This window comes from Euphorbia lathyris, chromosome 2 (genome assembly GCF_963576675.1).
Source record: "Euphorbia lathyris chromosome 2, ddEupLath1.1, whole genome shotgun sequence".
Classification (NCBI taxonomy): Eukaryota; Viridiplantae; Streptophyta; class Magnoliopsida; order Malpighiales; family Euphorbiaceae; genus Euphorbia; species Euphorbia lathyris.
This window is the reverse complement of record NC_088911.1, coordinates 104,773,236-104,799,535: the sequence shown is the minus strand read 5'-3', so window position 1 is coordinate 104,799,535 and position 26,300 is coordinate 104,773,236. Positions and strand designations below refer to the sequence as shown.

General features: G+C 35.5%; 1 long non-coding RNA gene across 1 annotated transcript; it reads left to right on the top strand.

Moving 5' to 3' along the window:
* The first annotated feature begins 9,088 nt into the window (after window positions 1-9,088).
* On the top strand, window positions 9,089-12,327 carry LOC136220879 (uncharacterized). Its single transcript, XR_010684757.1, has 3 exons — window positions 9,089-9,355; window positions 9,990-10,714; window positions 10,969-12,327. It is a non-coding gene; the product is annotated as an uncharacterized lncRNA (long non-coding RNA).
* The last annotated feature ends 13,973 nt before the right edge of the window (window positions 12,328-26,300 follow it).

Here is a 26,300-nt window from a genome sequence, read left to right as displayed (position 1 = left end):
CTGAGTGAATTACCATGCTGAATGATCTATGCTATTATTTGCTGAGTGAATAGATGTATGCTGAGTGTTTAATGCTAAATGAATGAATATCACATACTGAGCAAATATGCGCACTGAGTAGTTATCTCAAACTGAGCAACCAATTACTTAAACCATCCGTTTGTATAAAACTGACTACTCAGAATATAGAACGATTAGGATTCTCACACTGAGTAAATTGATCCGTTGCATTGAATGCAAAAGCACGCGTATAGCCACCTAGGATGACGTATGCGCCGAATGTGTCATAAATGCCAGGATTCTTGTCGGTTGAATATCCCAATGGCAAAACTGACACATGGATTCGATAAGATCCATGTCTCACCTCTATAAATAGTGGGCAAATCCCCACCTTTACTTCTTTACGCTTACAGAATTCTCTGCCATTAACACTTTCTCTCTCAAAATCTTCAAATCCTTCAAATCTTCTCTGCGAAAATGACGAACATCTCTGTAAACATCTCTGATGCCGGTCACCAACCTGCTGGAAACCCTAAGTCTCCTACCCAGCATGATCAAACCAAAGCTACCACACCGAGCAAGAAAACCCAAACTGAGCAAGGTACCTCCTCCAAGGGAAAGAAACCTAACCAACGAACATATACCAGGGTCTATGAAAATGTCAGGGAATACAAGATTGACTACTCAAGGTGGTTCTCGAAAGAATTTGTGGAAAGAGAGCAACCATTCCGTGAGTGGATTTTGAAGAATGGCTGGACCGAGCTGTTCTCAATAAGCTACAATACCTACCCTGACTTGGTAAGGGAGTTCTACCACAACCTGCGTGTCGCTGATGACAACCAGGACCACTTAGTCACCAAGGTGAAGGACAAAACCATCTTCATCAATCCTACCTACCTAGCCAGCCTTCTGAAACTCAAGAATGAAAGAGCCATTCTTAGGAAGTCTGGAGATCAGGACATCACTGGGTATTCCACTACGTTCTGCAAACCTACTGGCCATGCTGGAGAAATCTCCAGTACTTCAATGGGCCAACACCAAAAGATGGCACACTACCTGCTGACCAATTACATCTACCCAAAGATAAATTGCACCAGCTCAGCAACAAACTTTGAGCAATGCTTCATATGGCATATGCTGACATACAAGCCCATCAACATGCCAGTATTCTTAATAGTCGGTTTTCAAAGGAGCACTGGAACTCTAAGGCTGGGCTCACTCATTACCAAAATCCTCCTTGACAACCGAGTATACCTCACGGGGGAAACTAAGGGCCAAGGATCAGAGATTACTGCTGCTGCCCTATTTGCTTTAAAGTTCAATCAGCCAATAAAGAAAGCAAAAGGTGCTGCTAACCCAAACGCTGAGGGGACGGTAATCAAAAAGGGCAAAAGAACTAAGGCCCCTGCTGACAGGAAGAGGAAAGCTGTGCAAAGCACCTCTAAGGAAGCTGTTCCCGCTCCTAAGAAGATAAAGATTGTGTCCAAAGGAACGACTGCACAAGGTCTCTGCATCTTTAGATTATTGAATCAATATATTAGTTGGGGGCACTAATGGTTTGTTAGAGCCCACTTACTGTCTATGGGCCGTGAGCCCACTCCTAACTAAGGACATTCTAATAGGATCGTGCACATAGAACATCTGAGTTGGAACTTATAGAACTGTACACTCAAGAGATGAAATTAATTAATTGATTGGTAGTAAAATGTCAAGGTAATTAACTAGTGGTTAATTAATTGATTAAATTGTTACTTTGTATCAAGATGATCAATTAATAGATTTAGGAGTTAAGTATTTAATTGATTAACTAGTTTGCAGAATGTAATAAATTAATTTGTAAATTAATGGAGTTACATTTGGAAATTAAATTACACTATATATATATATATATATATATATATAGGGGTGAGATCCAGCGTGACAAGGGGTTAAGTTGTGACAAGGAGCTTATTGTGTGACATAACAAAACTACGTAGTTTTGATGATAATTAAAAAAGGCAAGGTAGCAAATTGGTAAATAAAATGAAAGAGAGGATAGAGAAAATTGTTTTATTTCTTTTCTTTAAAATACATTTTCCCGACATCTCTAATATCGTTTTTCGAAAATTTTATACTATTAGACTCGTCTAAATTAGACGGTCATTTTAAGATCCCTGAAGCTCAAGTAAAAAAATTTCCGGTGAACGGAATCCGGGTGGGCGTTTTCTGGCGAAAAAACAAGTTCCCATAAAATTCTCCAAAAATTCCAGAAAATGTAAAACATTATTCTAAGAAACTTTAATTCTTGGGTCGAAATAGGATTTCTTACGGTTTAGTCCTAATAACACTTTTTCCTTAATTTTATCCATTTTACATGCTTCAACAATTTGTTGGGACTATACCGTAAGAAATCCCGCTTCGACCCAAGAATTAAAGTTTCTTAGAATAATGTTTTACATTTTCTGGAATTGTTTGAGAATTTCCTGGGCAATTTGTTTCTCGCCAGAAAACGCCCACCCGGATTTCGTTCACCGAAATTTTTTTTACTTGAGCTTCAGGGATCTTAAAATGACCGTCTAATTTAGACGAGTCTAATAGTATAAAATTTTTCGAAAAATAAGGTTAGAAATGTCAGAAAAATGTATTTTAAAGAAAAGAAATAAAACATTTTTCTGTTGGAACAATGCAAGTATTATGTTGGAACAAATGGTACACTAATTTGGAACAATGTAAGTAGGACAAAGAACGTACCCAGAAAATTCTTAAAAAATTTGAAAACATGTAAAACATCATTTTAAGAAACTTTAATTCTTGGTTAAAAGCGAAATTCCTTACAGTTTTGACCCAATAAATTGTTGAAGCATGTAAAATGGATAAAATTAAGGAACAAGTTTTATTGGGACTAAACCGTAAGAAATCCCATCTCGACCCAAGAATTAAAGTTTCTTAGAATAATGTTTTACATTTTTTGGAATTTTTTTAGAATTTTCTAGGCACTTTTGTTCTTGCTAGAAAACGCCCACTCGGATTCCGTTCACCGGAATTTTTTTTACTTGAGCTTCAGGGATCTTAAAATGACTGTCTAATTTAGACGAGTCTAATAGTATATAATTTTTCGAAAAACGAGGTTAGAAATGTCAGAAAAATGTATTTAAAAAAAAAGAAATAAAATAATTTTCTGTTGGAACAATATAAGTATTATGTTGGAACAAATGATACATTGATTTGGAACAACGTAAGTAAGACAAAAATTGTATCCAGAAAATTATCAAAAAATTCCAAAACATGTAAAATATTATTTTAAGAAACTTTAATTCTTGGCCCAAAGCGAGATTCCTTACAGTTTTTACCCAACAAATTGTTGAAGCATGTAAAATGGATAAAATTAAGGAAAACGTTTTATTGGGACTAAACCGTAAGAAATATCGCTTTGACCCAAGAATTAAAGTTTCTTAGAATAATATTTTACATGTTCTGGAATTTTTTGAGAATTTTCTGGACACTTTTTTTCTTGCCGAAAAACGCTCACCCGGATTCCGTTCACCGGAATTTTTTTTACTTGAGTTTCATGGATCTTAAAATGACCGTTTAATTAAGACGAGTCCAACGGTATAAATATTTTTAAAAAACAAGGTTGGAAAAGTCGGAAAAATGCATTTTAAATAAAAAAATAAAACAATTTTCTCTTTCCTTTTATTTACAAATTTGCCACCTCCTTTTGGTTAATTACAAAATTGGTCCTTGTCACAGAATAAGGCTTGTCACACCATAAGAGATGTGTCACACCTGATCTCTCCTATATATATATATATATATATATATATATATATATATATATATATATATATATATTGTTAAGCCCAAAATATACCTAAAATATCATTAATATTTACATCAGTTTTACTACGAAATCGTGCTGTTTATATCTATTTAGAATACTTTTACGTTCGAATGTGTTTCTTTCATGCAAGGTACCTAAATATTTGGTAAAATCCAAATAGAAACGAAAAGAGGATAAAAACAAAGGAAAAACCATACAAAAGGAGTCAAAGACGACGAAAATCAAACGCGCCGAAACGAGGACGAGGACGAAAACAGAGACAGAGAAAAATACTCCGTGTCACGACCGAGAATCCTCCATTCTCGGTCGCGACACGCGTCGCCCAGCTCTTCCCCTTGTCATTTCGAAGGCTGAAAAGCTGTTCCCCCATTCTCGGCCGAGAATTTACATTCTCAGTAAGTTCAGATTTTCAGGAAGCATTAATTGCACATGTTCGTTTTCGACGAAACGCGTCCGTTCGATTGGATAAGAACGCCTCTTCACAGCAGACACATTCCTTGGACACGACTCCTCAACATCTATAAATAGAGAGTTGATTTTAGAGTTGATATAATTAATTGAAGAGAAGATTTAGTACAGAATTAATGCAGAAATTCTGAGTCAAGCAATTCAGAGTTAGAAGATCGATTTTGTAAAAAGCAATATGATGTACACACATTGTTTACCAAATAATTACAAACACAGTAGTATTTAGATTTAGATTAAGATTTGTTATTATTAGTTTACATTTTGGTAGTAGAAGTACCCGTCTCTATTCAGAAGATTCAACGAGAAGATTTAGTAGAGGATTCGCCCCGGAGCCTGACAAACTCTAACGAGGTTCAAGGAAAGGATTGACAACCCGTTCGCTTGAAAGTCATCGAAAGCTTCCATGCTTCTTGTTCTCTGTAAACTTGTATCAAATTCATAATTCATCTAATAAAGTTTATTCAATTCAATAGATTTTTATGTAGCACTTCTGTAATTGATCCGAAGTGAGTTCTGGTGTTTTCATTAAAACGTAGTTGAATTCAAAATCTTTACAAGGAAACTTTGTTGAACACTTAGGGAAATTAATATCTTGAAAAAGTATTAATTTGGTTAAGGTAGCAATCTATCCCGACCATAGGAAGATTGTCTGCGGTTCAAAGCCTTTTAATTGAAAGAGTTTACGTTATTACATTTATATAATTGTTTACAAAGTTTAAAGTTATTTTCTTTGCTTAATGCACATTTATTCCCTTTTCTAAAGCACTAAACGTTTCTGTCTTGTAAATTCATACTCAAAACAGAATTGATTTCTAACGTTCTTCATACTCTAATCTAATTCTTATTCTATCAATTTCAAAACCAAATCCAATTAAACGATTTTCCATATTATAAACCTTGGAAGTAAATCAAACTGAATTAAAATAAGTTTTCGTTAAAAAAATGTTTCCTGTGGGATCGATATCTTTTTATTACTACAAGCGAAACCGTGCACTTGCGGAAATTGCTCAACATATATATACATAACATTAGACTCCTAAAACTTCAACCTTAAATACATCAAAATTATTGGCCCCTTTTGTTTCCGATTTAGCAATTCGGCCATTCTATCTTCTTCTTACCAGAGTTTACTTTGTTTGAGTTCTGTTCTTCAGCTAGCAGGTTCCAGCTCGATAGTTGTTCGTGCATCCGACTACGCAGATTTTACAACTTTGTGGATTCTTCAGCCGTCTCTAGAAAAAAAAACAGTCCGAATATGTTTATATCCTTAAACGGATCCAAAATGGTTTATTCACTCAATGATTAACGGACAAAGATCAAGCCATAAGGGATTAGAAATAAATTTTAAACCGCAATTCCACTGCGCTACAATTGATTAACTGGCAATAATCCTTAACAATGGTATCAAAGCTACAGTTTAGTCTGTTTTGATTGATTGAAAAATTAATATGATTTGGTTTTTATTATTTTTCCAAATCGGTTTTTGAAATTTCCTATAAATTCCTCGCGTACAAATTGTTTTAGGAAGTTTTCTATTTTATTTTCTGCTTGTTTTTTTATTTGTTTTTGTGTTGAAATATTTTTTAAGCATTAAACTAAATTTAAAAATACAGTAGCTTTTTTTAATTAAAAAAATAGTTTTAGACACGGAACAGTAGTCGTGGGACTGTTGTCTGCAAACAACAGCCCCGACGCTGGCCGGGGTCTGTTAAAAATTTAAAATTAGTTTAATTTTGGATTTAACGGTACTGATTTTGATCTTTAAAATTTTTCACAGATATTTTAATAAAATTAGGGCTCTAATACTGTTTAATTTATTAAATATGGTTTTAAATAAAATTAATTGTTATTAAAACATTTATGATTGACATGCATATTTAATTTAATCGAATTGACAATTTGTATAAAATTGAATTTGGTAAATTTGTGAAATTGGTCCAATAGACTGTGACACCGTTTAAACTGGGAGGGCTAAATTTTAGATATGTGACGACCTTAAAATTCAGTGGGAGTAAAATTGTAATTTTGCATTTAAATGGATGTTAACCGTTTAGGCATTTATGGGCTTAGTCACATATAGTAAAATTGGTGATTTCATCCTAAGTAACTCGACCTAACTTCATTAGATGATTTTGGAATGCCATATCATGCATTATATTTGTATGTCTTACCGTGCAGCAACATGTTATAGATTTCTATGGGCCCTAAATTAAAGTCAGTTTGTAATTTAATTATTTTAGGAAATATGGCAAGTGTGCCATTCTTTTATTAATGTAATTTTAGAATAGGTTCTATTTATAAAATTGTAATTGATCCTGAAGAAGCCTAAATGGTCCAAGCCCATGGTGGGAACCCAAGGAGACTGAAGCAAGCCCGTGAAGATTAGATAGTTTATCTAATTTCACTAGGATGTATTATAAGGCCCATAGAGTCTCTATGTTGATATTGTTTTTTAATTGCTTAGTATAACATGAAATATAAGTAGCAGCGATCACCAAATCATCACCCATGATAATTATATGTTAAAGTTGTATCACTTAATTAATCCAGATAATGAAACTATTGAGTCGCTTAGAAGTGCTTTCCAGATTCACACATCTTTTTCATAGGTAGTGCTACAGTGTGTGCCGAGCTTAGCCGAGGATACTGTAGTAATTAGTGGGTCGTCGAGGGTTAGGATATTTTAGTATGGCTAACACGTGTATGGTGGTTGGACTCGGTGTGGGTAGCATTAGCTCAGAGCACGCCCTAAGCACAAATGGGCTAAGTGTCACAAAGCCCATCAAACCAAGAGTCCAAGATTGGATGGTTTATCCTACCAAATCATCAATGGTCAATGGTGGGCCAAAGTGCTGATTGTTGATGGATTGTGGATATTGGTCAAGATAGCCAAATAAATATCACCAATAATGAATTAAAATTGATTATTAATTTGATCTTTGGCTCAAGCCTTTTATTCTAACTCTAATGTAATTTTTCCACATAAATAAAAATCACTAAGTTATATAAAAGAAATAATGACTGCAACAAGCAACAACTCACTCAGACCACTCATAGAAAAGGAAAAGCTTCCAAGGACTGATTTCCTTGACTATTCTAGGAACTTGCAACCAGTTCGTAGACACGAGTCGAAGGAATATGTACTAACTGTTACCTTACCAGTCAACAAAGGGAACGTACCTAAACAAAAGGCCAAGTCCAAGTCCAATGCGAAGGCCCAAAAAGCCAAGCCAAAGATAAGGAAAGAGGCAGCTCCTAAGGGTAGGTTGGCCTTAGTAGATAATATTTGTCACGAGTGTAATGAGAAGGGACACTAGAAGAACGTGTGTCCAAATCTAAGGGAGAAACAGAAGAGTAAAGCTTCTGGTTCTGGTATTTATGTTGTTGAGATAAACCTGGCTATTTCTACATCTTAGGTCTTAGACATTGGATGTGGTACTCACATTTGTTAAAATATGCAAGGATTAAGAAATAGTAGGTTGTTAGGATCTGGTGAAGTGGATCTTCGAGTCAGCAATGGTGCTTATATAGAGGCCTTACAGATCGGGGATTACACTTTAGAGATGCCTACTAGTTTAGTTTTAGAACTTAGAGACTGTTGGTTTGTACCTGCAATACGCAAGAATATTATCTTAGTTTCTATGTTGGATATTTCTGATTTTAATTTTAATATTGGACATGGTAGAATTTCTATACATTGTGGAAATATTGTTTATGGAACCGTATTTCTAGAAAATGGTTTGTATATCCTTGATCTAAAACGTAGTGCTCAATCTATAACATAAACACTAAAAGGATTAAGACTAATGAACTAAATCATACATATATCTAGCACCATCGTCTTGGCCATATAAATGAGAAACGCATAACTAGACTTCACTCTAGTGGAGAGCTAGGGTCATTTGACATGCAATCTTATGACACGTGTGAATCTTATTTAAGAGGGAAGATGACAAAGGCACCTTTCACCAAAACTGGTGTAAGGGCAACTGAGCTATTAGAGCTGATGCACTCACATGTATGCAGTCCAATGAGCACCTGTGTTAGATCTGGTTTTCTATACTTTGTTACCTTCATAGATGACTATAGCTGATACGGGTATGTATATCTGATGAAGCATAAGTCCGAAACTCTTCTGAGATTTAAAGACTTTAAGAACGAAGTAGAAAATCAACTTGGCAAGAAAGTAAAAACGCTCTGGTCTGATAGAGGGGGCGAATACTTGAACCAAGAGTTTGTCTCGTTTGTAAGAGAGTGTGGGATTGTATCCCAACTCACTCCTCCTGGTACACGCCAATGGAATGGAGTGTCAGAAAGGAGGAATAGGACCTTGCTCGATATGGTCCGCTCAATGATGAGTCAAGCTTCTCTCCCTGTCTCATTTTGGGGATTTGCTTTAGAAACTGATGCTTAGGGGTGGCAATGGGGAGAGGATTATTCGAAAATCATGGGTAACCGAACCGATGGGGATGGGGAATAACCGTAAAAATTGAGGATGGGGACGGGAAATTTTTTTTGTTCGGACCATAAATGGGGATGGGGATGGCTATATCCATCCCGTGGGGATCCCCGTCCCGTTACCGTGTAAATTTCTGTGGGGATCCTTGACAAATCCCCGTGGGGTTACCCGAATAAAATTATTAATTTTAATTGTTAACTATTATTTTATATCAATTAACCAAAATAAATTAGTATTGGGGCTTTTATAAAAAAAATATATGTATAGGCAGGGTAGGAGCAATATTGAACTTTATTTATAAAATAATAACCTAATTATCGAAAGAAAATCCTTGCCCTTTCTATGAAACAACCGCTTTCTTTCTTTACAAACACAGCACAACCGCTACTCTCTATTCTCTCTTCTTTACGAACACAACTGAATCTACATCTACTCCTCCTGCATAGCGTCTCCGCCTAAATCTCTGCCTGCTCACTCCGTTCACTCAACTTGCAGCCTGCGTCTAGAACTGTTCATGCCGCTACATCTGCGTCTGCTCCATCCGCTTAACAGTACCGCTCACTCAGTTTGTGTCTGCTGCTGCTTTTATTTAGAAGTTCTTCTAACTGGTAAATTTTCTTAAACAATTTATTATGGTTAGATTTGTGAATAGTGAAATTGTTTGTGAAATTTTCATATTAATATCTAAAATTGTTTGTGATTGTTTGGATACTAACTAGTTTTTCTTTGTGATTGTTTCTGATGGTAACTAGCTTTGCTGAATAATTGAGTTTTTTGAGTGATAATAGGTCAATCAATGTGAAGTTTGAGAAATTTTTTAGTTTTGATGTTCAATGAGTTCTTTTGTTATAATAGGTCAATCAATGTGAATAATTGAATAATTGAGTTCTTTTGAGTGATAATATGTTAATCAAATAAATACGGCAACCAATGTTCAATGAATAATTGAGTTCTTTTGAGTGATAATTAGCTATGATTGCTGCTCAATGTGAAAATTAGCTATGAATCTATGATTGTTGCTCAAATGATAAGTTGTTGAAAATTAGCTATAATTGCTGCTCAAATGATATTTTTGATTGAAACAACTAATCCTTTGTTTCTGGTGGAAGGCTTGTTGCTTTCTGGATTTATGAATAATTTCAATGGTTGTTATGTCAATTAGTTTATTTAAATTGGATTTATTTTAATTGTCAATTACACAAAGTATTATTAGGTTTACCATTTTTTTGCTATTTTTTCTAGGTGAAATGGACAGAGCTACTAATCTAAATTCATCGTCAAATAATGACACTATTAAAAGTGCCACTAAGTGTCAAGGATCTGCTACAGAACAGGAGGTGTCTACACAGAAAGATCCTAATGAAATTGCTTCTAATTCAAATGAAGAAGTAAGCATAGGATCTAAGTGAGCTCGAAAATCAGATGTGTGTGATCATTTTAAGAGGCAAAAAAATTGATGGCAAGTGGAAGGCAATATGCAATTACTGCCACAAGAAACTTAGTGGAGAGTCAAGGGATGGAACGACCCATTTGCGTACTCATTCTAAAAAATGCCTACTATGAAAAAAGTAAGGACGTAAGGCAAAGTATTTTGGGGTCTAAGATAGATGAAAAAGGAAAGTCGCTTGCAAATTGGGAGTATGATGCTGAATTAGTAAGACGAGAGTTGGCTTGTATGATTGTATTTCATGAATACCCATTAATAATGATGGAGCATTATTGGTTTTGTCGATTCATGGGTGTTGTTCAACCATTGTATAAGCCCGTTGCACGAAATACAGTGAAAATGATATTTTCAAGGTATATGACCAAGAAAAGACAAAATTGGCAAAATTGCTTCAAATGAATGATAGTAAAATTTCCATCACAACTGATATATGGACATCTACACATAAAAAGAAGGGTTTTATAGCAATAACAATGCATTTTATTAATGAATCATGGAGTTTACAAAGCCGAATCATCAGGTACTTTTTTATTTTCATGTTTTTTTCTGCTGCCTTTTTTATGTAAATTTGTCTACTATTACTATTACTTTTGATTATGATTATGTATCTATTTTGGTTATTTTTTATTATGATTATATATCTATTTTGGTTACTTTCGATTATGAAGTTTGTAGCACATTGATAATTTTGATTTTATTGTCATTTCATTTTGTTAGGTTCATACATGTGCCATGCCCACATATTGCTGAAGTTATTTGTGATTTGCTTTGCAGTAGCTTGTTGGATTGGAATATTGAGCACAAGTTGTCTGCTTTAGCTTTGGATAATTGCTCAACAAATGATGCAATGATAAATTTGATTGGTAGTAAGTTGCAATCTAATTTTCTTTGGTTGGATGGAAAGATGTTGCATGGACGTTGTGATGCACGCATTTTGAATTTGATAGTAAAGCAAGGCTTAGAAATTATTGATGCATTTATTGAGAATGTCCATAATACTGTCTCTTTTTGGGCTGTTACACCTAAGAGGTATGAGAGATTTGAAGCACAAGCTAACTTATTAAAGGCCCCTTTGACAAAAAAAACTAGCCTTAGATTGTAGACTAGGTGGAACTCGACCTACCTTATGCTTAAAGTTGTGATTCCTTATAAAGAAGTTTTTAAGCATTTGAATCGAAGAGAGCCTCTTTTTAAATGTAATCCATCTTATGGAGATTGGAAAATTGCTCAAAATATTTGTGATAAGTTGAGTATTTTTTATGCTGCCACTGGATTTTTCTATGGAACCAAACATACTACTGTTAACCTTTTTTTTTGCCAAAGATTTGTGATATTAGAATGAGTTTGAGACAGTGGTCCAATTCTGATGTATCATATATCAGAGATATGGCAGCAAGAATGATACAAAAATTTGATAAATATTGGACTGATTTTAACATTGTTTTGAGTATAGCTACAGTTTTAGATCTTAAGTACAAGTTTAAGGTATTGCGATATTATCATCCACTTCTTCATGGTGATGTAATGGAAAGGGTTGAAATTGACAAAATAAAAAGAGTTTGTTATGATTTAGTGGCCGAGTATTCAAAGTTCAATGTTGGTGACTATGATACCAATTGTGAGTCAACGTTGAATGATAATGTTAATCATTCATCACCAACTCGTCTAGAATCGGGAGATGGTGAATCAAATGGCTTTGAAGAATATGTTGCTTCTACTGAAGTATCTTTTGTGGATTCTGGAGTTGAATTTGATCATTATTTGGAGGAGCGTTTATTGCCAAGAAAATGCGATTTTGATTTACTTGCTTGTTCGAAAAATTGTCTTAAATACCATGTACTTCGATTAATAGCTAGGGATATTTTAGCAATTCATATGTCAACTGTTGCTTCGGAATCAGCTTTCAGTACGGTGGCAGAGTTATAAGTGATTCTCGTAGTAGTCTTCATGAAGACACAATAGAAGCATTGATGTGCACACAAAGTTGGTTAGGCATACAAGTGAAAGGTATTGAATATATAAATTCATATTTTTTTAATATACTTTGTCTCATAATTACATAGTAAATGTTTTAACACAACGAACATTTGTGTTTTTAGATTCCGAATTGCTAAAAGATTCATTGTTGTGGACTATTACCGAAGATATGGATGCACTTCAAGTACCTTTTAAAGTTCTAACATTTCATTTATTTATTTATTATTGAATGCATATAAAAGTTAATGTTCATATTTTACATATTGATGAAAACAAGATTAAAAAACGTTAGGGCAACAAGAGCGCAACAAAATGATTCTACTTTGCAATTATGGAAACAATTTCTTATTTTAGTTATTATTTCAATTTATATTTCGTTTGTTTTATTGTATTGAATTTCTTACATTAAGTTTTATAATATTTCAATTTCTTACATAATTATGTATTTAAATTTGTGCAGTACTTTAATTGCTGGGTACATTACATTACCTGTAATTGCTGGTTACAGATTAAATTTTTGTAATTATTATTTTTTAAATCGTATAATTAAATTTTTGTATAATTATTATTTAGAAAAGTAAAAAAATAAATCTTGTGATTTAGGTCATTTTCAAACATAAGTTATGTAGTTTAAAAATTGGCAAACAAGTACCTCGAGGTTGATTCTGTTAGCAAACACAGTCAAAATTTACTAACGGTGTTAAAAAAAAGTCAAAGCGAAAAGAGTTAATTTAGTCTTTATATTTATTTATTTTATAAACCAACCTCCTTATTATCTAACTATCACAAACAAACCCCAAAATTAAAAATAAAAATAAAATACACCATCTTCTCCATATCTGTCTAATCTTTTCTTTTTCTTCTTCTTTCTCTCTCTTCTCTCTCATCTTTGTTAATTTCTCTCTAAAATCAAGTAATTGCAATCATACTATAATCCAATCTTCACAAACCACATCAATGGAAAACTATGTCAAACACTAAAATCTATTTGGATTATAGGTCAATATCAAATCCGCACAAATCAATTATTTTTCTTTTTAATTATCTTATACTTACAACCAAAAACTAACATTGCATTCCAAATAAAACCCAATTGAAACTGGCGAGCTAGTATAACATTTAATTCACTTTACAAAACAAACATAATCTGAAAATCAATCATATATACATGTACATTATTGCGTATTGAAGATTGAACAATTTATAGCAAGTATATAATATAATAAAAAAAGTATGACATCAACACTAATTAGAATCACACACGAACAATTCTAGCAGTATCAACAACAACGACATTATCCTCATTCTCACCCGTCAACTCTTCGTGCGATTTACCTTTGGATTCAGGTAATAAAAGAGTAAATAGCACTCCCAAAAAGTTAATCACACCAAGAGCAATTTTTCCTCGAGGAGTGAATATGATTGCAATTACTTGATTATAATATATGATTGCAATTACTTAATTTTAAAGAGAAATTAACAAAGAGGAGAGAGAGAAGAGAGAGAAAGAAGAAGAAAAAGAAGAGATTAGAGAGATATGGAGAAGATGATGTATTTGATTTTTATTTTTAATTTTGGGGTTTGTTTGTTATAATTAGATAATAAGGAAGTTGATTTATAAAATAAACACTATGCCATTTTCCCTTTCACATGACACATGCGCTCGATTCTCAGATGACATTATGATTACATAATCATGTCATCCAAAGAAAACGCGTGTTTCCGTTAAATTTCACTTACTCAACAGATGACACTTCTAATAAATGAATGTCATTGTTTGCCGAAAACAAAAAAGCGGCAAATGAAATTTCACTTACGCGGCCAATCCCCAAATTTTAGGCGCTCTTGTTTGACTGAAATTTCAGCTGATATATAAACCCTCTCTCTAATCCCAAACCCCAGTTTAGGTTACGCAAGAGCTTCATCCCTCTCATCCCTCTCTATCTCCATGGCTGATTTGAACATGCAATCACTGGATGAGCTATAAACACGGTACTGGTAAGTATCTAGATTTCCATTGTTCCTTACTCTCTCTTTTCCTCATCCGATTTACTTTTGTGTATGTCGATTTCAGCAGCTGGAATAAGGATCTATTGATTTTCAGAGCTATGATTTAAAGGGTTAGATCTCTCGCTTAGATACTGATTTTTATTGTATTCATTGTTAGATTCACCGCTGAAATTCTTGGGTCATTATCTTTTTTAACCTAGGGCAATACAGTGCCGGTTGCTGAAGATGTTCTGATTTCTTTTTATTTGAACATAATATTTGCAGGAATAGTAAGAATGCTACATGCGAAGGCTAACTGAAGAGATTGTCATTCAGTTCTTGCGTTTAGCATATGGGAAGATTTCTTTAACTTATTGAGTATATATTGTTGTTATGTTGGTTTGAACTGATTGGTTGCATGTATGATGTTGTTGTGGGTGGTGCTGCTGAGATAGGTTTGCAATATATCTTCTGTTGGGGTTTAGTGTCCTATAGACAATTGTTCTAGGATATGAACTAAATGTAAATGAAGCGTTCTTTATATCATTTGTTTTAATAAGATATGATTTCATAACTATATAAAGGCAACCTCTTTTAAGAACTAAATAAGTCTAATAAAAGGAAATCCCTAAGTTTGTTTAAAGTGATTATAAAGTGTTCATACAAGCATGAAGTGAGACAAAACTTTATAATAAACTAATAAACTTAAAACCACCCCAAGTCAAGTAATATGTTTAGAAATAGGATTGACATATCACTGCTGAGACTTGCATGTAACAATATTTTCTGTCGAGACAAAGAGCTGATCTCACAAGCTTCAGATATGCGGATATCTGGACAGTTGCATGGATCCAATGAAAGAGAGTTCATTAGGATTGGGGACCCGACTTGAGATAACAGGATGGGTAGATTTATCCTTGTCACATGTTCATCTCATTGGTATTAATAGGTATAAGTAATCATAAGACTCAAAGGAATGTTAATTAGTGATTCTGGATTATGGAATGTGATGCTTTGATCCTATTGTATTGGATATTGAAATGTCCGTCTCGTCAAAACGAGTCCAACGCAACAAGAATCGTCGAAATCGGAGCTCGTTAAGCACAGTTTCGAAGCTAAAATGCATTCGAGAGAAAGGGACAAAATAGGGTGCCATGTGTCGGCGCGTGATTGGCATGCACCTGACACGTGGCAGTGCGTCAGAGCTGGTCCCTTTAATTAAAAGAAAAAAAATCAAATTAACCTACTCAACTTAGGTTGCGGCGCAACTTTGGGGAAGAGGTGGGAAACTTCCATTATCCCCTGCTTATTTAACCAATTCCTAAAATAACCCTGAACCCTAATATTTCCCTATACATAGCAGCTCTTTAGACACAGTTAAGGGAGAAGAAAATTACACCGAAAATTAGCGAAGCTCTGCCAAAACACTCTGAATAGAATACCGTTTCAGAAACTCAAAACCCGTGTTCTATTATTCTTGATTTTCCAATCATCCTACAACCTAGGTAAAAGTTTCTGAGGGACAAATCCTGTCTATTGGTTTTATTTTTACACTGAAAAATCTTGTTCGTTCATCTTTTCTTCTCTTTTATCTTTCAATACTGATTTTTATTATCTATATGGTGTCAAATATATTTTCCATATATATACCAGTAACTCTCAAGGACCCCCGGTAACTTCGTTTCAGCTAAAAAGAAAGACCACCAAAGCACAAAGCAAGCTGCTTTTCCCATACCCATACCTTCCAACTCCAACTAATAAAGGAAAACTTCTGCCATATTCATTCACTTCAGCCCCCGAGAGAGAATGAAGCTTGACCAGGTCCTGAGCACAAGGATGTAATTTGAATCCAATCTCTCCATTCGTTCGCTGGATTCATTAATGCAATATGGAACTCGTTGATGTCTAAATAGATTTAAATCAACCATAAAACAATGATTTACTAGTTAAATCACTTGTTTTGACCCTTTTATTGGTTCTAATTAACTTGTTTTGTTTTTATACAAATCTGACATTAATAATACTACCAGTTAATATTATTGATTCGATTGTGTTATTTTTTGTTCATAACGATGATTTGAGGTAAACGAACCAATTCGAGATAAATATCTCACGGTAATTTTTATTACCAATAGTTATAAAAGTCTTCTTTTTTATCCATTTTAATATCTAACAAAATAACTTTTTGATTTATTCACTTTAGTCCCTGATTAGGACATTTCTGTTTTATTCACTTTAGTCCCTGATTAGGATCTTTCTGATTTATTCGTTTTAGTCCATGCTTAGGATATTTCTGATTTATTCACTTTAGTCCTTGATTTAGCACTTTTTGTTTTATTCATTCTAACCCCTAAAATAAATAACTTCCATTCTATTCTTTTTGGCCCCTGATTTAATACCTTTTTAGTTTATTCACTTTGATCACTGTAAGTATATTTTTTATTATTAACATGTTTAAATCAATTAATCTTATATTAATTATTTTTTAGCATTATTTTCACAAGTTAGTATTTTATTTATCTATTAGAAGTTACTAATATGTGTTTTGTGGAGTTTCGAGGCAAACGGAGTTGAAAAAGAATGAGAAATAAATCAAGTAAAGTAGCAGGTCCTTCTGACAAACATTCTGTCTGTGAATTCCGTCAGAAAATGGGAATAGGCCATTCCAAACCTTCTGTTACGAGTCTGTGACAAAACCCTTCTGTCAGAAATGCTGAAACTCTCTTTTTCTCTCACTATTCTCTTAATTATTTGCTTCTAACCCGGATTTTGCAGGTTTTATTAAATAATTAAATATGGTTGAAGACCCGGGGATGCCCGGATGTATTTGTAATTTAATTAATTAATTTGTACCCATTTTGTATAATTTTTTGACTTGACTTGAGGGTTTTCATTTATTTGTGCTATTTTTCATACAAAACAAAACAAGCTTTTCTTAAAAGAATTTTAAACCTACAGGAATAGTGTGATTAGCCTGGTAAGACTCGGAATGTTAAGTAGGAGGCCGGTGGGTTCACCGGGCGTTTTGGGGGTGCCTAATATCTTCTTCCGAGAGGATATTAGCCTTCCCCAAAGTGTACCAAATTTTCTGAACCCGCTTGCTTCCCGCAAGGAATCTCGGTAACATTTTCTCAAACCTTGTTTGGGTGGCGACTCTCATTCTCCGGTGCCGACCCTATAAAAAATGCATCGTGATCTCAATTGGGCCTCGAGCCCAAAACAGTCGTGCCATCAACGGTTCTTCCCGTCGCTTGCGATGAGGCGCTGAATCTACAGTGGCGACTCTGCTGGGGACAGAGAAATTGATTCCGATTACATTCTAGACGTGTTACTTGAACTAATTATATTTATTCCTTTCTGTATGCATAGCATGAGCATTAGATACAACCCGGTGGGAATTGGCATTAAGCACTTTGACAATCCAATCGATAGTTAAAGGCTAGCTTAGTGTGAATCCCCCCTTGGAAGAAATTTCAAACTATCTCACTCCATTCGATAGGGGTAGTTTGGGTTTGTTGCAAGGTCCCTATGTTCCGAACACAGCCCACACATAGCAGCTTAGTAATTATCCTTAGGAAGTATGACCCGTTAAGAGTTTTTGGTGTGAAGTATGTTTGGCTTTTTTTAACTTCCTTGTTGTGGTTTGTGTCATTACCCAAAAAATTATTTAACCTTTTTCAATAGGAAAAAGGAAGGATGTTCTAGTTTGGTACAACCCATCTAAGTAAGGCTAAAGTTATGTTTTTAGGTATAATACATGTTTTACCCAAAAACCTTAAACCAATGTGACTAAAATAGTTTGAATTACATTGTAAGAACGATGTAAAGTAAGTGTCAATAGTTTGGTAGCATAAACCCGAAGTTCCATATGTTAGTCTCTAAGATAGTGGACTTTGAATTTGTAGAAAGCCGAATAGACAAATTTTGACACATTTCACATTCAACCCAAATATCTTAGAGACCCTGAAAGAGATTTAACCTCTTTTGTAATCAGGGGAATCAACGGTTCAATGGGATGAATTTGAATCATGTCAAAACAATGTAGATTCAACTTTTTCAGATTTAAAGTAAACGATTTTAAAGACACTACACATGAAATCAAGGTCACCACAAACTATTTTCAAAGACATTATCTCGAGGCTTATGATGTAATTTATGTCATTTTAGTTAGTTTGTGTTTGGAAATGAGGGAAGATATGGCCTATCCTTATTGAACATATTTTTGTTCTTTCTTAGACATGAGTTGTGCTATGCCCTAATTTCCCTATCTGATAATTTTTAGGATGACATAGTCCATACCAAGGAAGAAAGGGTTTCGTTTCTGTTTATGATGGTATTTGTTATACCCGAAAATTTTGCCTACTAAAAAGAGGCTTCTCGTCCCCTAAGTTGGAACAAAAGGCAAAGTCTAAGGTTGACATAGACTATCTTAAGAGAAATGGACGTATTCTTTGTGGTAGCTTTATCCCATGTCAAGAAAATTAAAAAAAAAGAGGTTAGAGATATCAGTTCTATCCAAATATCCTCATCGGATGTTGATTGGGATAACCTATTGCGAAGAACACGACTTGCTTAAAATGACTCATCCTATGTTTCAATCCCCGAGATCCGTTCGAAGGAAGCTTAAAATTCCTAAAGTGGATGTTAATGTGTCTCGTGGGTTAGGCCTAGAATGGTGCCTTTTAAGCAACGACCTTACCCTTTAGCATAACCCATACAAGGGATATCCTAATGGTTTGAACAAAGTCATAAATGAGTGATGAATGTTTACATCAACTTTTCAAGGGTCAGGCATAACGACGGTTTCGTGCATTCTATGTTGATGCAACATGAACCAAAACCAAAATCATAGGGAAGAGACTTAAGCCAAACGTGTGTGGGAGGAATAAGGTTGGAAGAGGATCTTTTGTGCTATGTGCTACATGTGTTTGAACTAACAGTTTGCTTGTTTTGTTTTTCTTATTTTGTTCTTACTAATCCTTTTGTGTTTTACATCTTACCTTTTTTGTGAATATTGAAAAAGAAAAAAAGCACACACCACGAATCATGCATAAATCATACATCCATATGTAGAACGCACAAATAGGTAGCTCTTATGTTTAGCTTGTACATGCATTGAATCATCAAAATTCAAAACGTCTAGATTGTGTCACTCATGCATCTTTCCTTTTCCTTGTCTAGATCACAGTCATGGCCCAATCTAGTGCTTTAGACCATAATCTCGAGACTGAAGTGCAAAAAGCCTTAGTGAAATGTCTCTTTTCTGATGAGTTCAAGCATGCTCTTAACATCCAAAAGGCTTCTGAGAATGATATGACTAGTGAAGCAGCTAGTCGATTTGGGAAATTAAGGGAAGAAGTTCAGAGTTCCAAGGGGGCAATTGGAGATCATGACCTCTGAGAAGCAATTAAACAAGTCCTCCATGATATTCTTGCTTCCAGCGAATTCAAGATTAAGCTGAAGAAGTTGATACGAGTGGTCTTGAATGAGTCATTGATCATTGAGGCTCCCAGATCTGAGATTACGGAGCCTGTTTTCCACCCGATACCATAGTCTGCACCACCAACACTCATTCAACGAGGATCTGCCTTGCATTTACCTCCTCCTCGACAGCAACAAGTGCCACCCAGTCGGAGTAGTAAGTTCAATAGAGTTGTTCCACTTTCATCACACCCTCAGCCTGTTGAAGTGAAAAGGAAATTCTCCACTTTTACTCAACCTTTGTCTAAAGTGTTTAGGAGCCTACAAATGCATGATTTGCTCCATCCCTTACCAGCTAGTGATGACTTAGCCCTTTCCCAAATGAAATGTAACGGATACTGCAAATTCCACCAAAAGCATGGTCATGATACAAATAATTGTTTGAGGTTGAAGCATGAGATTCAAGATCTTATTGATGCAGGAAGGATAAGTGATCCAAATTATCCCCGTAGGTGAATCCTTCAGCAACACCTAGAATAGTGGAAAGGGAGAATGAATTGAACTGAGCTGAGGAAGAAGTTCTCGTGATCGAGGACACTAATAAAGTAGAGGCACCTAAAGCTCCTTGAAGCAACATGAGAATGGAGGCTTACAATTTTGAGTCTTTTGTCTTTCCTGTTCTTAAATAAGATATTATGAACATGTTCTTTTAATTTTAATAAAATTTTGTTTTTGCTTACTCATACGGTATTGATAAGTTTGTGCATTCTCATCCACACCATATATCAACATTTGGCATTCACTCAATTGAAACACTTCCCTCTTTTTCATGGCACAGATGAAAGTCCTAAAAATATACTTATTGCTCAGAACCTAATTACTGAAGAGAGAAAAATTAATGGTGAAAAAAAAAGAAAGAAAAAAAATCATGAGAAATTATTTGCTTGGTGTTACATTGACATATCAGTAATAGGTTCTAGAGCACAGGGTTTCTGGCATTATATCGAGAAAGCAAGCACATACATGGCTAAGACCAGAAGGGGAAGAAAAGATCAAAAGGCAGTCATGAACTAGATAATAACCAAGTGGTGGCCGGTCAACATTGCCCCAATACCGAAGAAGGAAGGAAAGTTTAGAAGGTGTGTAAACTATGGAGACTCAGACAAAGCTTTCATGAGAGGCAATTTCTCTATGCTCAATACAGGGGTGGTGATACACAATGCTTCCCTCAATATGATGCAACTCTATCAACAAGTTTTTGAGATTAAGATGGTTGAAGCAGACAAGCATAGAATGGCTTTCACGACATAATAGAGTACATACTACTATGAAGTCATGATGAAGCCGCCCACCAGCACATTGTAGCGGCATTACCCCATGACTTGTTTCACAAATAAGTAGAAGGGTATGTGGCTTGTATGATAGATGGTCAACGAGAGAGGAGCACTTCATTGATGTAGACGAGTCCTTGCCAGAAGAGGGAGGTGTGATATATGCTTGTGTGTCTTAAGTCTAACTATTGAGGAGATTTTGAGTCATGTAATCAGTTTGAAAGGGGTATAGCTTGAACTTAAAAGAAATCAAAATGAATCAACAAGTGTCATCTCCTAAGGCAGAGAATGAGGTCAGAGGTTTCCTGTGCAAAATACCATATATCCAACTCACAAAGACATGTGCACCTGTCCTCAAACTATTCAAAAGGAATTAACTAGTGGAAGGGGAAGAACATTGTCAACATCGGTAGGGAGTACTCAATCCATTTTTTAGCATTGCATCCGCCAACGTCAAGGAATCCCTTATTTCTATCCAGCCATTAAGGAAGAGTTTGTGGGGAGTAACATTGCCCTAAGAAAGAGAAGGGGCATGAAATGTGCAAAGTACTGGCTTGATGGTGTAGTAGAAGCAACAAAGAAGAACATCAAGAGCATCCTCAAAAGCACAAATAAGTCTTACTAGATTGGTGAGATCAAATACCACTTTATGGAGGTACATAACTGCAAAGTGAACTCTTTTCCGGGGCAATTCTATTTCCCTAGCCTATTGAGGAGAACAATTTTTCCTATCAAAATGAAGACGAGATCTCTTGAAAATAGAATCACTGGAAGAGTTGTGGCTTCAAAACTGACATGATCAGTTAGCTTGAGTTGATGAGAAGCAAACATCGATGCTTCCCCACGCCTAATTGTGCCGGGAGAGGATGACAAGAGTTTCTTAGAATAAAGTGGAAAAGCCTTATGGAAGTCAGAGACTTTGTGTTGAAACTGGGAGGACAAACACCTACATACAAAAGTTAGCAAGTTCAGACCAAATTGGAAAGGTCAACTATTTATGAAGAAGATCCTGATCAAGGAGAAGTTGAGTCGGCAACCAGGAATGGTAACGGGTTCACAAAACTAATAAACCTAGACAAACTCAAGAAATAGTTCTCATGAAAAATAAAATAAAAAAAGAAAAAGAAAAGAAAAAATCCTGATAGGTTGAAAACCCTTAAAGGGCAGCCTATGTAACATTTAGGGACTTCCCAGTGGGTGAAACCCCCCAAAAGGGCACTCATTTGAAAATTCCGGGAATAAAAGTGAGGAAATAAAATAGCTAGAATTGTGAAAACCTGAAAGGGCACGTTTTGGTAACAGTGATTAGGAATCTGAGCAATAAACAATTCAATGTATATTTGCCAAGTGTTTTGTTTGAGTTGGATAGTTAGAAGCTGTATATACGATGAAATGTTTGAATCAATAAATATCATATCCAAAAGATATGCATAAAAGAGACTACTCCTTTCTTCTCATGTTCCTTGGAGCTTGGTCTTTCTGTTCCTCTATTGTCCTTTCAAGAGTTGACTCTGACTGAAGCATCTTGCGTCTGAAATCATCAAGAGTAGTGAACTTCATTCTAAACTGAGGAATATATCAAGTTCTTCGCTCCTCACCAGTGCACACAGGCTGGCTAGCACAATGTGTAACAAGGGTTCACCTCAAAATTTTCAAGAACATCCAATCGTATGAACCTTTGGTGTCACCCCATCTGAAATCTCCAATAAGGGCAAATCCATATGATCTGATCATCCATCGGCCTGTTCAGAAGGCTTCTCCATTGGTCAAGAGACTGAGCACCAATTCGCCTTCGATACCAAGTATGGGAATCAACAAAGAAATGGCTATTGAGTCAATGCACTCCAAAATATCCAATTTCTCTCACATCCATAAAAATAAAGAAAAAAAGAGTTGGATTGAAAACCTAAAAAGATGTGGTCCAGACAAAAGGAGAGATAGAGAAAAACTGTGAGAAGTTTAAAAGCTGAATGGAAAACCCTAAGGGGCAGTTCAGGCAAAAGGAGAGATAGAGAAGAATGGAGAGATCCCGTTGAGTTGAAAACCTGAAAAGGGCAACTCAGGTAAAAATTAGGGGAAAATATGAACAAGTCAACACTTCCTGACAAAAAATATGAGTCTCATCAAGCTAAAACCTTACCCCCTGAGCTTCTCATGCCAGGCATGTCTATCCTCATCATTTGTAGACAGTCTAAGCTCTCACAAACTAGGCCTGTCACTGAAATATCATTCCTAGGTCCTAAAGGTGCTATAGCTCTCGAGCCTGAAAAAGAAAATATATGTTATCATTTCATTCATTCATCCATACATACACACACACACACGTCTCCCAATGTATCCACTCAGAGTAAAATACCCGTGTAGCACATACATACATTCATACTCACACATTTATGCATACATGTATACACACATTTGCATATACCCATGGATTAGGACACACCCACCCACATGCATCACTACACATAGTCATGTGTCATTTGATTCGATGTCAATAGGCCTATTGCTTTAGTGTAGGTTATGCTTGGCATTCCAGTCTGATGAAAATGAGAATTGCCACCAAAAGGAGAACTGTCTAAATTAGAAAATGGTTAATGGGGGTACTCAAGTTATCCCTAGAAATAGGGGCAACAATGTCCCAGATGGCAATGTTTAACGCATTTTTAAGTTGTTTTGCAGATTATCCCGACCTGGAATTACACCAAAGGAATATCTTCTGAAGCAAGAAAACCAAGGCCATTGAATGAGGTCATCAACTCAAGGTCGTTGAGTGAGATCATCAGCTCAAAAGAATTAAAGAGATGGGATCACTCCTTGAGGAAACAAATCCCAAATTCGAGAATGCTTGGATAAAGCACAAGCTACGATGAATTCAGAACAACCCTGAAAATCCACATAAGTATTCAATGTTTCTTTATAATATATTTTTATAACTTTTTCAGAAGCCGATAGCCGTCCCGAAGGGAAGCTAGGCTCAAGATAATCTAACTCCCACGAAGTGGGGCATGGTTTGTTCTCTTTATGCAGAAAATTTTGTCCCAAGTGAAATGGAAAAAATGTCAAAATATAGACAGAATTTCCCAAATAGCGGTCTAGAGAAAAGTCGGCTAACATGAAGAGTTCCGATCAATTATTCAATAAATCCAGATGGCTCCCGAAGGGAGAGTGTGATCTTATAGCTCAAGTAGATTTCTTGATGAGATGGGTCGTTAAAGAGACCTACAATCTAGGATCGTTCAAGAGATCCAAAACTACAGGTCGTTGAAGAGACCTACAATATGAGATCGTTGAAGGGATCCACAACTATAAGTCGCTGAAGAGACCTACAATATAGGATCGTTTAAGAGATTCAAAACCACAGGTCGTTTAAGAGACCTACAAACGGAGATCACTGAAGAGATATGTTGGTCCCTTATAACGTTACAAGTATAGTTCCAAGGGGGGGGGGGGTTAGGAACTATTTAAACTTTTTTTAATTTAGGGCAGACTTCTTTTCTTAAGAGAAAAGGTTTTAACAGCGGCGCTGAGTAAACAGCAAGATACTGGCTTAGTCAACTGGTGACTAGGTCAGTTTCTTAACTTGAGTCAGGAGATAACACTTAGAGTCTATTCCTGAGCTCAGATGTTCGATGCGCACAAGTCATCTTGACCTCTTTACTTGGTCAGTTTTTGGTTATTTAAGCAAGCAATATATATAAGGAGTTTAAGGTAAGAAATGCGTTACTCAGCAGATTTATCCAGGTTCGGCTTCTAAGCCTACGTCCTGTCCCCGGAACACGTTCCGAGCTTTCGAATCCTCTACTGAGCTCTTTAAAGGGAGAGCCTCAAACCTTTTACAATCTTAGCAACTGAGTATAACAAGAGTACCTTCCTCTATACCTCTACTCAATCCTAATCTCTCGCTGAGTACTATAACTGAGTACTCAGCCTCTCCTTTCTAATCTCTAGAAATGATAAGTGTTTGTCCTAAACAATGATTGCTAAGACACCTTAGATGATTGAGTAATCACTCTAGACTTTTACACAAAAGATATGAAATTTAGTGTAAGATTGCTTTGCTTTTTGCTTGCAGAACTTGCGTAGAAATTTGGTCATCGTAATGGCTTGATCAAGTTCTGTATTGAATGAAGCTTCTGATGGCACTATTTATAAAGACGTCTGGACATCAGTCATTTCGATGTTCGAAATAACCGTTGGAGGGAAACGGCTTCATGTCGTTGTCATCCTGACTTACTCAGAGCTCTCGGCCAATCAGATTTGAGTATCTTCTGTCCTCGGTCAGCTTTTGGTCAGCTCGGCAGAATGTCTCTCCTTTTATGGTAAAGTCAACTGGACAGCATACTGTGTCGTCTGAACTTTACCCAAAGTGGAAACACTTTGTCTGGAAGTTTTCCTTAGCCAGCTGCTGTCTTGTACGCTTTGTCGAATCAACTCAGCAGCTTCGTTCCAAAGTTGTTCCCTAAAGGTCTTCTAGATCCTTCTTCCGCTGAGCTGCGTTTTATCCATAACGACAACGTTTTGACATACGCGGGCCGAGTTGCTTTAAACTGTTTGACTTGGGCTTTGACTTCCGTATTGGGCTTGGGTCTTTTAATCCTTGTGTCTTATAAACAATTTAACTCAACATTGAACAAACACATTAGTAGAATAAATCAAAGCATTTAAACTTAGTGTGTTTAGAATATTATACTTAAACAATTTTGTCAAATCAAAATTATGTGGAAAGGTGTTTCAACAAACTCCCCCATTTTGATGTTGGCAAAACTATTCAGTGAAGAACTCAGTGTTGAGCTCCCCCATGATAGTTGACCTAATATTTTTAGCAAACTCCCCCGTAAGGGTTGAGCTACTGACTTAGTTTTACTCTAAACATTTAAAGGTTTAATCGAGTAAGTCTAAGGTCAGTTTTCAGATATAGGTCAGCTCATGGAACATATTCTATTTTACTCAGTGTTTAAGCGGAAGTTATAGCATTCAGAGAGCGCTGAGTAATTTGTTGTTCAATGAGTTTTATAAGACAATAAGCATATAAGTCAATGTCAAACATGTTATCAGCATAGGGTTCAATTAATAAATTTTATAAGCATTAGACATAGCTGATTCAATTGAAGATACATAATGACTTAATACACAGCATCGTATAAAAAATAATTCATAACTCAGGGTTTGAACAGAAGATGCAAGTATTGATATTTAATATAGGTAGTCATCGTTTACAAACAAAAGTTCAAGACAAGCATAGAGACTACATACTTAGCCTATACTGAGCTAGCCTATATCTATGTCTTTCTCTTCTGTTTGGACTGACTAGACTCATGCTGTGTTCTCGCTTGTTCTTTCTCCCCCGTTTTGTCAGCATCGGGAGGAGGAATCCTAAAGGCGTCGGTT